Source organism: Cryptomeria japonica, chromosome 1 (genome assembly GCF_030272615.1).
Source record: "Cryptomeria japonica chromosome 1, Sugi_1.0, whole genome shotgun sequence".
In the NCBI taxonomy this organism is placed as follows: domain Eukaryota; kingdom Viridiplantae; phylum Streptophyta; class Pinopsida; order Cupressales; family Cupressaceae; genus Cryptomeria; species Cryptomeria japonica.
Window position 1 is genome coordinate 500,446,545 of NC_081405.1, and position 16,809 is coordinate 500,463,353.

Consider the following 16,809-nt stretch of genomic DNA (forward strand, 5'->3'; position numbering starts at 1 on the left):
TCTTAATCTTTCTTCTTCTGCTTTTGCAGCCTCTCTTCTCATATCCAAAACTTTGTACAAACTCTTAGGGATCTCAAACATTAATTCTATGAAGGCTTTTCTATATACACTCATATATTCTATAGTGGCTTCCTCTAATATTCTTTTACCATTCTCATCTATGTTTTCATACCATTTTGATAATGGCTTCAATTTACCATTCTTTACTACGTAATTCACAATTTTATTTAAAGACATAGGAGGTTTAACTTCAAATTTTCCTTGCTTCATTATTCGGATGGATTTGATTTCTTGCTTGTCCTTTCTCTATCGGATGGTTTCTCCTTTGCACCTTCGATGACCTTAGCTACTTTTGCCTTCACCTCCTTTATAACTTCATCTGACTCAGTTTCTTCATCATCTACTATCACAAATCTTACTTGTTTCCTATTTTTCTTTGCTTCATCGGATGATTTGGATGATGGTTTAGGTTTCCTTGTAGGCTTATACGACTAGAGGAGGGAGCAACACTTATTGATTGCCTTGGTTCAGGTGTAGAAGCTTCCAATTTAGCTTTCTCCTTCTTGACAATTTGTTCTTTCGAGAGGATGTTGCTCACTTGGTAAGAATGATTCCAACCTCTTCAACCTAGAAGTGATGCTCTCTTTAGATCATTTCAATATGAGATAATTTTATCATTGAGTAAACCTAGAAATCCAACACATAGCATTCCCCTTGACGATCATATACCCTTTCTTAAGGATAAGATTATTCTTCCTCGTAAGAAAAGAAATAATCTTCTTGCCAAAGAGGCACCTATTCCTTCTCCTAAAGAGAAGAGTATCCTTTCTTCTAATGAAAGTGATGTTCTTTTTCCTAAGGAAAAATATATTGCTTCTCCTAAAGATGAGTCCATTCTCCCTCCCAAGGATAGAAAATCTCTTCCTCCTAAGGCTAGACCTATCCCTCCTCCTCATGATGGACCCGGTCTCCTCCCTACACCTCCTATTCCTCCTTTATAAGGTGTGTTTCCTCCTCCTTCATCTTATAGAGAGGAACAACCATCTTCTTCTATCGTCCAACCTAAAAGACCTCAACCCGTTCATCCTTCCCTAAAAGAAGAGACGAAGCCTATACCCGATGAACCTAAATCTTCAACCAAAACTAGACTAAACCGTTGTGCGAGAGAACACCAATGGAGATGTCATGCTACAGTTCATCAAGTTCTCTCCCAAACCATTTATTCTCATAAAAAACCAATTGTTGACATGATTCCATTTTCTCCTAAACAAGATGTTCAACCTAATTCTCGAAGATGCAAAATGCTTAAAACAAATGATGGTTCAAGTTCTATTCCTATTAGAGCTCCTTTTCTTATAAATGCTGATGAAGAAATAGGTGAAAATATTGTTAATGATAAAAATGTTTATCCTAATATTTATGATGATGAATATGAATATATTGATGCTGACAATTATTTATCTGCAAAATTTTCAAAAGCATTAATCCTAGCTCCTAGTAACGAACAAAGTGACTCATCATTAGCATATGGTCCTTGTTTGGAACTTATGATAGATCCATCTACTATGCTCAATGTGGCTCCTCTTGCGTGTTGTCTACCTTCCCTAAATAATGATTAGCAAGATCGGGTGGAGGACGATGTGCTTAATTAGCTCCATTCACACTATAGATTCTCTCTCTCTCCTCTCTTTCTTTCTTGTGACATTCTTCTATTTGTTTCCCTATTCTTCTATTTGTTGTCCCTAGTGTTGTCTACTTGAGGACGATGGAAAGCGATGAGATATGTTTTTGGTCTCTTCCATGTTGACTCAAAAGACACATGTTTTCCCTTCTTCCATGGTGGTTTCCTTTCTTTGGGGGTTGAGGATATATATATATATATGAGTTATCATAAAAAGCATACTGACTCCAAAGTTAGGTGAAACCACCTCATTTTTTGTGCTTTGTGTTCATTATCCTTTTATTTATCCTCTCTTGGGGGCTAAATTATTGTGATAACATGCTTGTCTTTTTTAGGTGTATCCTACCTTAAAGCAATTGTTCTCGGCAAGGCATGTGCAATCACTTTAACATGGGGGCATACACTACGCTCATTATTCTCTCTTTTTACACTCAAAGTTACTTAGCGAACTTTGTCTTTGCTTTGTAATTTTTGGTGCTTTTTCTTTTCATGATTCATAGTAAGAGAACCTTATTAGTTGCAGTCATGGTTCTCTCTCTCTCTCATGATCTTCCCTTTTACCTTAGCATTAAAGTCATAAGATCCCAAATTCCATTCCTTGTACTTTATCGTGAGTATTTGCGTAAGCACATGCTCCCGCTAAAGTGGAGGATAAATGTAGCATCCTAAAATTGGACCCATTGCAATTTCCAACCATATTTGGGTCTTCGCCTTTGTGTTTGCGCCCCTCGACCTGATTAGAGACCTGATTATGCTCATACATATCAAAAAATTCATTCAACTCAATGATTCGCCCAACTGCCACCTTGATCCTACTCCAAATTAGAGTAGGACCAAGTCATGGTGCCCTGGTCCCCCTTAATGGGGACCTATCTTTAGGCCCTTCCCCCTGACCTATCTTAAATTTGAAGCGGGAAAACCCCTCTATCTTGGCTCATGTTGGAAAATTAATTAATTCATCCTACTGGCAAGTATATAAGAGGGATTTCCCCTCTCATTTGAGGATAAAAAAATGCAATCAAGCATCCGAGCATTCAAGAGATTAAGCATTCAAGCATTCAAGAGAAATTGAACATTTTCAATCTTCCTTCAAGATTTGGAGCAACAATAGAGTCAAGATTTCAAGAATTGAAGAGGAGATCATCATTATAATTCATAAAATCATAATTCCATGTGGAGGAAAGCAAAACTTCACAAGGAGGTATAAGCATTTCATTTTCAATCAATTCAACATCCCCTCAAAGAGGAGGATTTCTATTTTCAGTCATTTCAATTACAGTATTTCAACCACTTGGTTAATTCCAAAACTCGGGTTTGACCTAAAGGAAAACCCCTATTCCCAACATGTTTCCCTTTCCTTCTGTGTGCAAGAAGCAAGAGCACAGTTGTACCTCTGGAATTAATCTTTATTTGCAGAGACAGAGAAATCCTTTTCGACGCGCAGTAAGTTCAAAGGATAAAGAGGGTGGGAGACTGGTCTAGACACACAGTCCCTGCTACTTTTGGCAGATTTCATAGAGAAGCTCTGAATCATCTCAAACTTTTCAGATCCAGGTGCACAACAAAATACCAAATCTGTAGCTCACTGTTTTCTCATATTTTTCTTCATCTCCAACATTTATTATTAATTCAACTTGTCAACTTGCAAAAGAGGGTCAAACATATTCCATTTCAACCAATCTACTTAGTATTCAGTCCTAATATGACTAGCAACTGAATCTAGTGGATTTATCCCCTCTTTTGAATGTAAAGGCATCATCTCCCCAAAGCGAAAATAGGTGATTTGGTGATTTATCCTTCTACATTGCAAATTGCCAAGTCACCTAATTTTCTCTTTTACAGTCTTGTTTTACATTCTTCCCTTTCAACAACAACTAACCAACTATTTGCTCCACCTAAGAGTATCAATTAACATTAATCTAGGAAATAAAGGATATAACTTGGAAATTTTCCCCTTGGATAGATGCACCAACATATCAATCCAGTTAGAAGAAGGGGGAAAATAACCCCTAGATTTTGTTTGAGATACTCAAAAGTATCTTTTGAAAATTTCTTAGTGAACATATCTGCAATCTAATCTTTAGTGGTACATACTTCAATCTAACTTCCTTCTCTACAAAATTCTCTCTTAGAAAATGATATTTGATAGAAATGTGTTTGGTGTTTGAATGCATCATTGGATTCTTTGAAAATATGGCATTTGTAAATTATCACACATAATGGGAATGGGATTATCACACATAATGGGAATGGGATTATCACACATAATGGGAATGGGTTTATCATATATAGCCTTAATATATTTCAATGTTTATTTCACCCATATCACCTGAGTGTAGTAGGATGTTCTAGCAATCTATATTGCCTCTATAGTGGATAAGGAAACTAAATGTGCTTCTTATTGAACCAAGAGACCAATTTGTTTCCCAAGAAAAATGTATAGTTTCCACTAGTACTTCTTCTTTAATCAGCGTAGCTAGACCAACCAGGATCAGTATAAGCCTTCAGAGAGAAATCATTGTTCTTTTTATACCATAGAACATAATTCTGAGTTCCTTTCAAATATCTAAATATTCTTTTGATAGTCTTATCATGAGATTTCTTGGGATTAGCTTGATATTTGGCAACCAAATGTACTGTATGCATAATATCAAGGTAGTAAAATATAATAATAAACCAATCATAGACCTATAAAGGGTTTGATCAATTCTTGAAGGTTCATCATCCTTGCTCAAGTGATAACCAGTAGCCATGGGGGTACTCACTAGTTTAACATTTTTCATGCCCAACTTTTTCAGCATCTCCTTAATATACTTTTCTTAAGAAATGAAGATTCTATCATCTAACTAAGAAATTTGAAGACCAAGAAAGAAAGAGAACTAACCAATCATTGACATCTCAAATTTCTTCTACATTTCTTCTATAAATATCTTAGATACCTCATAATCTCCTCCAAAGATAATGCCATCAACATATACAACAACTATCAGTAGTTTGGCTTCTGTAATATTGAAATAAAGATTACTATCTGTTGTACCTTTCTTTAAACCTTGCTATAGTAGATACTTGTCCAACCTTGCGTACCAAGACCTGGGGGCTTTCTTAAGACCATATGGTGCAAGAGCACCGAGTGAACCAAGTGTACCTCCTGATTCCAATGACCTATATGGGTTCAAATATGAACATTTTGAGTTCTAGATGGTTTCTTGTGTTAAATAAGGTCTAATGAGACCAATAGAATTGTAATAAGGTCATTTGACCATTCATGTAATCAAGTTGTCTAGATGGTCCTACGAAGGTCCTGATTTGGCCAATATTGTGCAAATGAGTCAAAATGGGTCAAATTGATGTAATAATGTAAAATGTGGTTCCGACAGTCCATTCATTTCTATTTGGACCTATTTCAATGTGTTTAAGGTCATGGTTTAGCAAAATTTTGAAAGTAACCCAATCATTTTGGGGGACTATGATAATCTGGAGTATAAGTTGGCTGAGTAATGCAAAAATTGTCATATTGTCAATTCGTTGTTATGACAATTTTGCACTTTTTGTAAGTTGTAATTCTCCAATGGTCAATTCAGTTTGAAAGATGGTTTGAGGTTGTGTTCATTTGGGTTTACACCTTTAAGGGTCCCAAAACCCGAAAGATATAAGTGTGTGTTGATTTGATTGTTTTGAGAAGGAAATTGAAGCATCAAAACTATTAGAAACGCGGGAAATTGACTAATTTCTGTTGATTGCATACTGAAGGTGGATTAGAAATAATGATCATCAAATAGATCCTGAAACTAGATTTTTTAATCTTTGTTTTGCATTTGGTGTGAAGCCTTGAAGTTACTCTACCAAGTAGCCTAAAACCATCAAACCCCTAGGGTTTGATTGTAATAATGGGTTTTGGTCTATCAATCCTTAACTGAACACTTTGTTGTTATAGGATATGATAGGCCACTGTCTCATATGTCAATTCCAAGAGCCATTAAGAGGATACAACAAGGAAAAGAGGATGGAGAACTAATCCTAGGTCTAGCATCTCTATGTGACAGACCGGTTTGACGAGTGCAGTGCGAGAGAATTGAGTGGTAGAGAATTGGAAAGGGGTTTGAATGTGATAGAGGAGTATTTTGGAGGTTGACAAAACATTTCATGGTCAGGGATAGTCATCCTTTAGGAGAACCAAGCAAGTTTGTGACAAGTGTTCAGCCAAATAGGCCTAATAGCCCTATTAGATCTGTTAATGTAGTATTGGTTGGGATATCTACAAGTTGGTCTGGTACTGAAAACTGAGATATTGTGTGGAAATCCCAAAAGGGTATCTGAAAATATAATTTTTTGCCTAGATCCTCAGGGTGTCAAAAGTTATCACCCGATTCCTTCAAATGGAGGCCTAATTGCAACCGGTTCTATTTATGGGCAAGAGAGTCAAAATTGATGTTCCGGTGGGTCTAAACCATGAAATCCTATTTCATTTGTGTTAAGGTGTTGTGTAACACCCCTCCAAATGTTGTTGTATTGAATTGGTCAAGTGGGCCATTCAAACCCCTAAAGCTTAATAGTAGCCCACTCATGTATGCAAGGGTGTGTGTAGTCACACAAGACTTGAGAGTGTTAGTTGTTTGTAAGTGGACATATTGGAGCCCTTGAGTCTCCCAAGGCATTGTTTAGTGTCATTGAACCATTGCTTAACTTGGTGTTGTGTAAGGACCCTTTGGTAGTAGGGTTTTGGTTGAGTTTGTGAGCCTTAGAGGTTGGTTGGTTCAAGGTTATCCTTCTAGTCTATTGTCTCCTCATCACCATACAGTTTTTTTTTCAATCTACACACCATGTCCAAATATTCCGCCAACTAAAATTCATTAGGTTGTTCTAGATAGACTTCTTCTAGATCATCATTCAGAAGACTGACTTGACATCCATCTGGTACACCTTAAATTCCTTCTGAGAAACAAATGCAAGAAACATTTGAATTGCCTCCATTCTAGCCACTAGAGAAAAAGTCTCATCAAAATCAATGTTTTCTACTTGAGAATGTCCCTTAGACACCAATCTAGCTTTGTTCCTTAACATTTCTCTTTCATTTAATTTGTTGTGGAATGCCTAATTAGTTCCAATAACATTCTTGTTAACAAGTTCAGGGACAAGTTCCCATGTATGGTTCTTCTCAATTTGATCAAATCTCTTATTTTATAGATTTCATCCATCCTTCATTCTTGCTAGCATTAGAAAAGGTCTTGGGCTCAACCTTTTATAGAAGACAAATATTTTCTTGTTCACTTGTCTTGGTAAGTCTTTTTATCATCTACACACCTTCATTCTTATTACCACTAATTTGATCTTTTGAGTGATTCCTTTGGATATATTTTGCCAAAGTCTTAGGGATCTTTTAAAATTCCTTTTTCTATGTCTCCTTTTCTTTCTTTTCTTCATATTCTTCATTTGCAATGCATGGAACACCTTCTATCTCAAAATCCTAAAGTTCTTTTGTTGTTTAATTCTAATTTTCATCCACTCTAACATTTATGCTTTCAACTATCTTCTTGAGTCTCTTATTGTAACATCTATAAGGCTAGCTTCTTGTTGAATAGCCAAGGAAGATTCCTATACTAGTCCTTAAATCAAACTTTCCAATATTTTATTCATCTCTTTTAATGTAGCACTTGCTTCCAAAGATTCTAAAGTACCTAACAGTGGCAATTCTTTCATACTATAGCTCATAAGGGGTCATTGAATTGGTGACTCTCACCTATATTATATTAAAAATATAGATAATAGTACGCATAGCCTCTTTAAAATAAATATTAGACAAGTTAGCATCTTTTAGCATTGTCCTAGCCATCTCTTGAACAATTTTTTTCCCCATTCTACTACCCCATTGCACTGAGAGGTCCTAGAAGTAGAAAAATGTCTCCTAATACCATGATCTTTGCAAAACTTATTAAATTCATTTGATGTAAATTCACCTCCTCTATCAAACCTTAAGCACTTAATCCTAGTATCCATTTCATTCTCAACCATAGACTTGAGAGCTTTAAAAAATTTATGTGCTTCAATTTTTTCTCTTAGAAAAGTAACCCATATCATCCTAGAGTAATCATCATCAAATATCATAAAGTACCTCTCACCATTTAGTCTCCTTGTCTTGGTAGGTTCATATAGATCAGTATGTATTAGCTCCAAGGGTTTTGAAGTAGAATATTCCTTTCTCCTAAATCTTGTCTTTGTCTACTTCCCTATCTGACATTCCATGCGTAAAGTATTGGTACTAATGACCCCACCCACAACAACCTTATCCCTTCTAGTAGCACTGTAGACACCTAAAATTAATATTTAATTAATTTAAGCTTGTCAACATAATTAATTGATTTAATTGTGTTATCCTTATTCCTCTCAGTGTTAATTAAATTCAATTTAATTAATCGTGTCACTATTAATTAATTTATCAAATAAATTAATTATTCCCCAATTCTTATAAAGTTGTCTCAATAATTATTTCCTCTAAACCCACTCACTTAATTAATTCTAATTAATTAACCTAGTCATGTGATTCCTACAAATCACTTTTTCCTAATCCCATTTAACCTAATTAATCCTTCTAGAATCTCTCATAATCATGATTATCATTATCCTTCAAAATTATATTCCCACTCATGTCAAATCAGCATTGAGCCTCTAAAAGAAATTCAAATTTTTTTGAATCCCTCAATGCATCCTTATTTTGGAATTTGAAATTCCTCATTTGAAATTCAAATTCCTTTTCCCCCCTCTTCTCAAGGAATTTTATATTCCTATTTATTTTCCCAAGGCATCCTTGATCCATACCTTCCATTTCAAATCAATCTCAGCCCTTCATGAGCAAATCAATATTGGCCCTTCATTGGCCTCCTCCAATCTATAAATTGGATGATCATTTCCTCACAAAGGATCCACTTCTCATGCATTGTTATGTTGCCCATTTATCCTCTCTCTTCTTCCTCCAATCTTCCAACCCAAATCCGTCCAAAATCCTATCAAATCCAAACCTATCTTGTTGAGCACTTGGAGAGCATTCCACACATCCCCATCAAGGACCAATCCACTCAAGTGAGGAAGGGGCACATTCTTCACTTCACCAAAGGTCCAATCCGAGGAACAAGAGAGCTCTCTTGCAAAGGTATAAAAAGGTTATTTTTCATGCATTTCATTGAGTGTTTTATGTTTATTTGGATTTGAACTAACATCCTAACCTTGCAAAGATTTCTCTTGGTTCAAGCACCATCAAAATTAAGTTTATGCAAGCCTAGGATTGGTGGTTTCCACCTGGTGTTTCTCCTTGCCAATCTTTTGGAGTTGTCAAACCTAGCATAAGCATCTAGCAAGCCCTACTTTCTCGTTGTCATATCATCAAAAGGGGTGGGAGGATAAGATGGGCACTTCCGAATAGTGACTGATAAATTTTCCTTGAGTATTTTACAGAGGCTTCTAAAAACTTCCTCAACCAAGAATATTTATTAATCCAAGTCTTAATTGGTGTTGAATTTGAAGATTTGGGAATGTCATTATATCAATATAAAATAAAACACACACATATATATACCTAAACACACACATGTACAAAAACATATATACATACGCACATTACATGTTTTTAAAGAGTTCTATTAATATTATAATTTTATTGTTTTAAATAATTTTGACATTCAAAATGATTATTGCTATTATTGAATAATTAATATTTAAATAAAATTCAAGATTTAATCTTAGAATTTATATTTGAACATTACAAAAAGAATGATTAAAAACTTAATATAAAATTATAATTAAACAAAATCAAATAAAATTATAACTAAACAAAATCAAATAAAAAATATGATAAAATTTATAAATTTTCGTTATATTCCACACTCCATTTATCTAGACAAATTCAATACTCAAACTGATATTTTCTACAATATAGAGATCATACCTAACGAATCATTTGCTTGTCTCACCTTATCTCACATAATAATGGTTTAATATATGTTGTCACCTTGAAATTGAGGTGATTATGATTAAATGACTTTACAAATTTACTATTTTAATCAACTGAAATCACTTAATATGTCGTGGTCTAGGAAGTCTGGATGGTCAATTCTTGAATCTTGGTCAGACAACTGATATTTATATTAATAACATATACATTGTCTTGTCTAAAGGAGACAAAATCAGCCATGCATCATCATGTGTTCTAGACCTTATGCACTGTTATATATATAGTAGAAGAGACGTTCCATTTGACCACCCGTCAAAGGTTTACAAAAGAATAAGCACTTCATTAAAGACTACCAATGTGACATTTCATAAATGCCACAATCAACTAGCTACATACTTTACCTCTTTTATAGATAATAACTTCTTTCACATGCACCCACAAATAACATCATAGTCCCTTAAGATAATTTCACTTAACATTGCATACATAGTGGCAAGGTGTAAACATACCGGATGTCATTATTTTATGATTTAAATTTTTAGGTTTGGAAAAGATTTTTTTTTCTTGGTTTGTAACATAAAGTCATGAACAACGTTATCCTATCATGCTTCAACTAAACAATATTGAGAGAGTTTGAATGCACAATTATTGATCCATCACCAATGTGGACTGATGCTTACTCCATTGGAAAATAGAGTTCTCAACAATAAAGAGGAAACACACGCATATTTTAAGGCATCAACATAATTAGATTATCATGCTCCAACTAATCAATATTGAGAGAGTTTGAATGCACAATTATTGATCCATCACCAATGTGGACCGATGCTTACTCCATTGGAAAATAGAGTTCTCAACAATAAAGAGGAAACACACACATATTTTAAAGCATCAACATAATTAGATTTACATTCTTATGAAAATCAATGATCTCATCATATACAATGGGCATATATAATGATTCATAGATCATAACTATAATGACCTATATGTAATAGATGCATGGTTATTACAAAACATTTGTAATGCATTAGGTCTTGTCACTCATACATCAAACCTTTATTACAATTATATCAATAACGTTAAAAGGGGAAATACAATAATTATGGTTAAAATATTTACTTGAGCTATTACAAATATTCATGGAGACATGTACAACTATAGAAGATGTGCAATACAAAATATATCCTACACTATCCAAGACACATTATTTTATTTGAGGCTTAGAACTTTAATATTTGATGCCCTTTACATTATTAAATATTAGGTATTATTTTTGTTTACATGTAGATATCAAATTTATTAAAAATTAACTATCCTTTTTTAATTCTTGATAGGAAAACTTCTCATACTCAATTATTATTCAATGATAATTGCATTGACCACAAGTGCCATAAAAATATTATTATAGACATCACTAATCTTGGGTCTTCTTACAAGTTACAATCCCAACAAACAATCTCACTCTACAAAATTGAAATATCACGTGCATTTTTTCAATGAAATATGCACACACAAAGCTCTCCTTGAGTAAAACAACTTCATTTTAGAAAGTGTTGTAATTAAAGGTTCTATAATGCACCTAATAGATTACAGTTGCAAGATTTTCTTCAAATTCATGTAGTGCCATTCCTTACCTAGTATAAATTTGTGTTTCCCAAGTTTTCGTTGGATCATGTTTATTTCAGTTATAACATTTTTTCTATTATAAGAAAATTTTAACTAATTGCTTGAATGTGCTTTCAAATAATGTAATCGTTATTTGAGCTCGTCTTTCCCCTTTTAAAATTTCAAGGTACATTCCATCAAACAAATCCCAAGACTCATTTAAATCATTCTCATCTCAACCATGCTTAACTGAAGAAGATCAAAATCCAATATTCATAAATTCAACCTTGCAAATGAAATCATCCCAATTAGATATTTGATTCTCCATCATAAATATCGATCCATTCAAGATCAATCCCTATCAAGAACTATACTTCATGAATTCCTAAATGCTAAAGGCAAGGGTAAAAGTTTTGGTTTTGATTTAATAGACAAAGATGAAAAGAAGTTAAGTGGAAAAAATGCTTCTAGACACTAACCTAGTGGGGGAGATATTACAAATTTTACCTACAAATCTTAACTGTTACAATAAAATAAACACATACAGAAAGTGATAATAAACATGTATAAATACTACCATAATAAACACATAATATAGGTGGGGAACACCCTTTCAAGAGAAAAAACCCACAACACAAAATTACAACACTTTGTATTATCTATAAAAAAAAAAAAAAGTTACAATACAATGACAACACTAGGCTTCTTAAACAGTAGTACACTACAATCAATCCTACACTTCGAATGATTATGACAACTCAGCTTCACCTACAGAAAACTTCTCATAAAACTTGATACAATAAGCTCTCCAAGACCTCCATTTTTTAGAGAAACCAAGAAAGGAAGCAAGCCAAATATACATGGGCCATCCAAAACCAAGTGGCACATTTGCCAGCCACTTATAATCATGCAAATGACACATGTACACAATTTTCTAGCCCCTTACACATACCTCCAAAATTGGGAGCCCAAAATTTACTATTATAAGGTATGATAGGTGTTCTTACACCTCTAACATTTTTCATAAAAATAATCATGATTGAAAACACTTACTGTTGAAATGTGGCAACTGATCAGCAAAGTACTGTACACTCAGCACGTATCATTGCCGAGGTTTGATACGTGCTGAGTGTACAATACTTTTTTTGGGTATTTTTTGTTGTTGATGAAAACCGACATTGTAATAAAACCCTAAAAAGGCCGACTTTGTTTTTTCCCTAAAAACACATGTTATAAGCAGCTGGGATGCTTAAGGCATTGTAAGGTTGATGTACTATTTTTGTTGGATAATAAGGAAGATTGGACGACTGTGTATGGTGGACGTAACCCATTCTAGGTGAACCACATTAAATATCTGTGTTATCCGTGTCCTGTTTTATTTCTTTATCTTTTGTAATTAAATCTACATATGATTGTTAGTTCATATTTGCTTCGGATCTGCTTGAAACCCTAGCAATTGGTATCAGAGCGAGGTTTTTTTGTAAATTGGCAGGACTTTCAGATTTGAGTGGGAGCAATGGAGGATTCCAAATTCAAGGTCGAAAAGTTTAACGGCCAGAATTATCAGTTATGGAAAATGCAGATGGAGGATTACTTATATCAAAAGGATTTGTGGCGGCCGTTGGAAGGAAAGGCAAAGAAAGCGACCACAATGTCAGATGAAGAGTGGGACATTTTAGATAGAAAGGCACTGGGATCCATTTGATCATGCCTTGCACTGTATGTAGCATTCAATATTACAGAAGCAAAAACGACTGTAGATTTGATGGCGACATTGGCTAAGTTGTATGAGAAACCCTCGGCTTCGAATAAGGTATTTCTTATGAAGTGTTTGTTTAATTTGAAAATGAGTGAGGGAGGATCTGTAGCGGAGCACTTAAATGAATTTAATACAATTACCAGTCAATCGTCTTTGGTAAAAATTACCTTTGCAGAAGAGGTTAGGGCTCTCTTGATTTTATGTTCTTTGCCAGAAAGCTAGAATAGCTTGGTTATGGTTGTAAGTAACTCTGTCTCTGGTAAAAATACTTTGGTATTTGATGATATTGTTGGTGTTATCCCAAGCGAGGAAATGCGAAGGAAAAGCACAAGTGAGACTTCAACATCATCAAGTAGTGTTTTGAATGTGGAGAACAGAGGAAGATCAAAGGAAAGAAGAAAAGGCCCTTGGAATGAGAAGTCACGAGGGAAGTCAAAGAAAGGACGCTTTCAATCTAGAGGAAAGAAAGATTGCTAGTACTGCGGAAAGCCTGGTCATCTAAAAAAAGACTGTTGGTCTCGAAAAAACAAAGAAGGAGACAAAAATGAAAATGATAGTAAGGAAGCTAATATTGCAAGTAATACTTTACAAGATGCTTTAATCTTATGTTTGGATAATGTTAATGATTCCTGGGTAATAGATTCTGGGGCTTCATTTCATGCTACACCCCATAGAAAATATTTTCTAGATTATGTTCAAGGTGATTTTGGACAAGTATATTTGGGTGATGATGAGCCCTGTCAAATTGTTGGAAAAGGAAAGATAAAGATCAACTTGCAGAATGGAAATGATTGGTTTCTGCAGGAGGTAAGACATGTTCCTAACTTAAGAAGAAATTTAATTTTTGCAGGGCAACTAGGTAGTGAAGGTTGCATAGTTACCTTCTTAGACAATATCTGGAAGGTCACTAAAGGATCATTAGTAGTAGCTAAAGGTGCGAAGGTAGGCACATTATATCCATGTACTTGTAACACTCACTCTGCCTTAGCTACTATAGATAAAGTTACTGCAGGGACAGCAACAATAGATGTTGCAAGAACAGATTCGATAATGTGGTACCATAGGCTTGGGCACATGAGTGAGAAAGGGATGAAAATCCTTCACTCCAAAAATCTATTGCCAGAAATAAAGAAGATTGATTTAGAGTTTTGTGAAAATTGTGTTTATGGTAAACAGAAAAGAGTCAGATTTCTCAAGGTTGGGAAAGAGAAGAAGAGTGAGAAGTTAGAGCTTGTGCATTCAGATGTATGGGGACTGGCTCAGGTATCATCTCTTGGTGGCTCTTGTTATTATATTATTTTTATTCATGAATCAACCAGAAAAACATGGGTATATTTCCTAAAACAAAAATCAGATGTTTTTAAAACTTTTAAGAAATGGAAAGCTTTGGTTGAGAATGAGACAGGAAAAAAGTTGAAGTGTCTCAGATTGGATAATGGAGGTGAGTATTGCAGCAAAGCATTTGAAGATTACTGCTCCTTAAATGGGATTTGAAAGCAGAAGACAGTTCCAAGAACTCCACAGGAAAATGGTGTGTCAGAGAGAATGAATAGGACTATCATGGAACGCACGAGCATGAGATTGCATGTTGGATTGCCCTTACATTTTTGGGTAGATGTTGTACATACTGCTGTCTATTTGATAAATAGAGGACCTTCAACCCCTTTCAATGGTGGAATTCCAGAGGAGGCATGGACTGGTAAAAAGGTAAATTATTCTTTTCTGAAAACCTTTGGTTGTGAAGCTTTTGTCCATGTTGATAAAGAAAATAGAACCAAGATTGATGCTAAATCTCAAAAATGTACCTTCATTGGATATGGGATAGATGAATATGGCTATCGGTTATGGGATTTTGAAAATAAGAAAATAATTAAAAGTAGAGATGTTATATTCAATGAGAAGGTTATGTATAAAGAACAGATGCAGGAAAAGAAGCATGAACAAGACAAACAAGAATATGTGGTGTTGGATGAGATTCCTGAAAAATGAAATGCCACAGGTACCTGATGCTCAGCAACAACAGATTGTCCCACAAACTCTTGCAAGTGTTAGACATTCTACAAGGTCAAGTAGACCCCCTGAAAGATTTTCTCCTTCTTTGTATTCTATTTTATTAATTGATTCTAGTGAACCCGAAGAAAATGAAGAAGCAATGCAGGTGGATGTCAAACAACCATGGGAGCTAGGCATGAAAGAGGAGATGCACTCCTTGATGAAAAATAAGACTTGAGACTTAGTCCCTTTACCTGCAAAAAAAAGAGCTTTGCCTAACAAATGGGTTTATAGGCTGAAGGAGGAGGAAGGAGGTCAAAAAAGATATAAGGCTAGACTTGTGGTAAAAGGTTTTGCACAGAAAAAGGGTATAGATTATGATGAAATATTTTCTCTAGTTGTAAAAATGACTTCAATTAGAACTGTACTTAGTCTTGTGACTGCAGATGATTTACATCTTGAACAATTAGATGTTAAAATAGCTTTTCTCCATGGAGATTTGGAGGAGGAAATTTACATGTTGCAACCACAAGGATATGAGGTCAAAGGTAAGGAGAACTTGGTGCGCAGGTTGAAGAAAAGTTTGTATGGCCTAAAGCAAGCACCCCGACAATGATATTTAAAATTTGATAGTTTCATGGTTGAACACGGTTATCATAGATGTCATTCTGATCATTGTGTATATTTTAAGAGATTGGATAATGGCAGTTATATTATCCTGTTGCTTTATGTTGATGACATGCTTGTTGCTGGGTCTAACATGCAACATATAAATGATCTTAAACAGAAATTAACCAGGTCATTTGCTATGAAGGATTTGGGTGTAGCTAAGAAAATTCTCGGTATGAGGATTACATGGGATAGGAAAATAGAACCTTGAATTTGTCCCAAAGTGAGTATATAAAGAAGGTGTTGAAAATATTTAACATGCAGGATTCAAAAGCAGTTAGTACACCTTTGGCTAGTCATTTCAAATTGACTAAGGAGATGTGCCCAAAGGCACAGGAAGAGGTTAATAAAATGTCTAACATTCCATATTCATCAGGTGTTGGCAGTCTGATGTATGCAATGGTATGCACAAGGCCAGATATTGCACATGCAGTGGGAGTTGTGAGCAGGTTTATGAGTAATCCAGGTATGGAACATTGGAATGCTATGAAATGGATCCTTCGGTATTTGAAAGGAACCACTACGAAGGCATTATGTTTCAAAGGATCTAATGCTTCTCTGAGTGGATTTGTTGACTCTGATCTGGCAGGTGATATTGATTCATGGAGGAGTACTATAGGGTATGTTTTTACTATAGGGGGAACTATAGTCAGTTGGATTTCTAGGCTACAAAAGGTTGTTGCACTTTCAACCACTGAAGTTGAGTATGTTGCTGCTACAGAAGCCACCAAGGAGATGATTTGGTTACAATGTTTTCTAGAGAAATTGGGTTAGACACAGGAGGATCACCCATTGTATACTAATAGCCAGAGTGCCATTCATCTTGCGAAGAACTTTGCTTTTCATTTAAGGACAAAGCACATTCAGCTCAGGTACCACTTCATCTGGACTATTTTGGAGGAGGGCCAGTTACGGCTTGAGAAGATTCACACAAGTGAGAATCCTGTCGATATGTTCACGAAGGTAGTTCCACTGGAGAAGTTGACTTCTTCAGCAGTTTCTATTGGTCTTCTTGATTGATAATTGTGGAATTTACACTAGTCGAGTCCTAGTGTTTTATCTAGCGGATATTGCATGTACAGTGGTGTCATGTAGTATCAGTCTCCAAGTGGGAGATTGTTTGGTGTGGAGAGTGATCAGTCTCCAAGTGGGAGATTG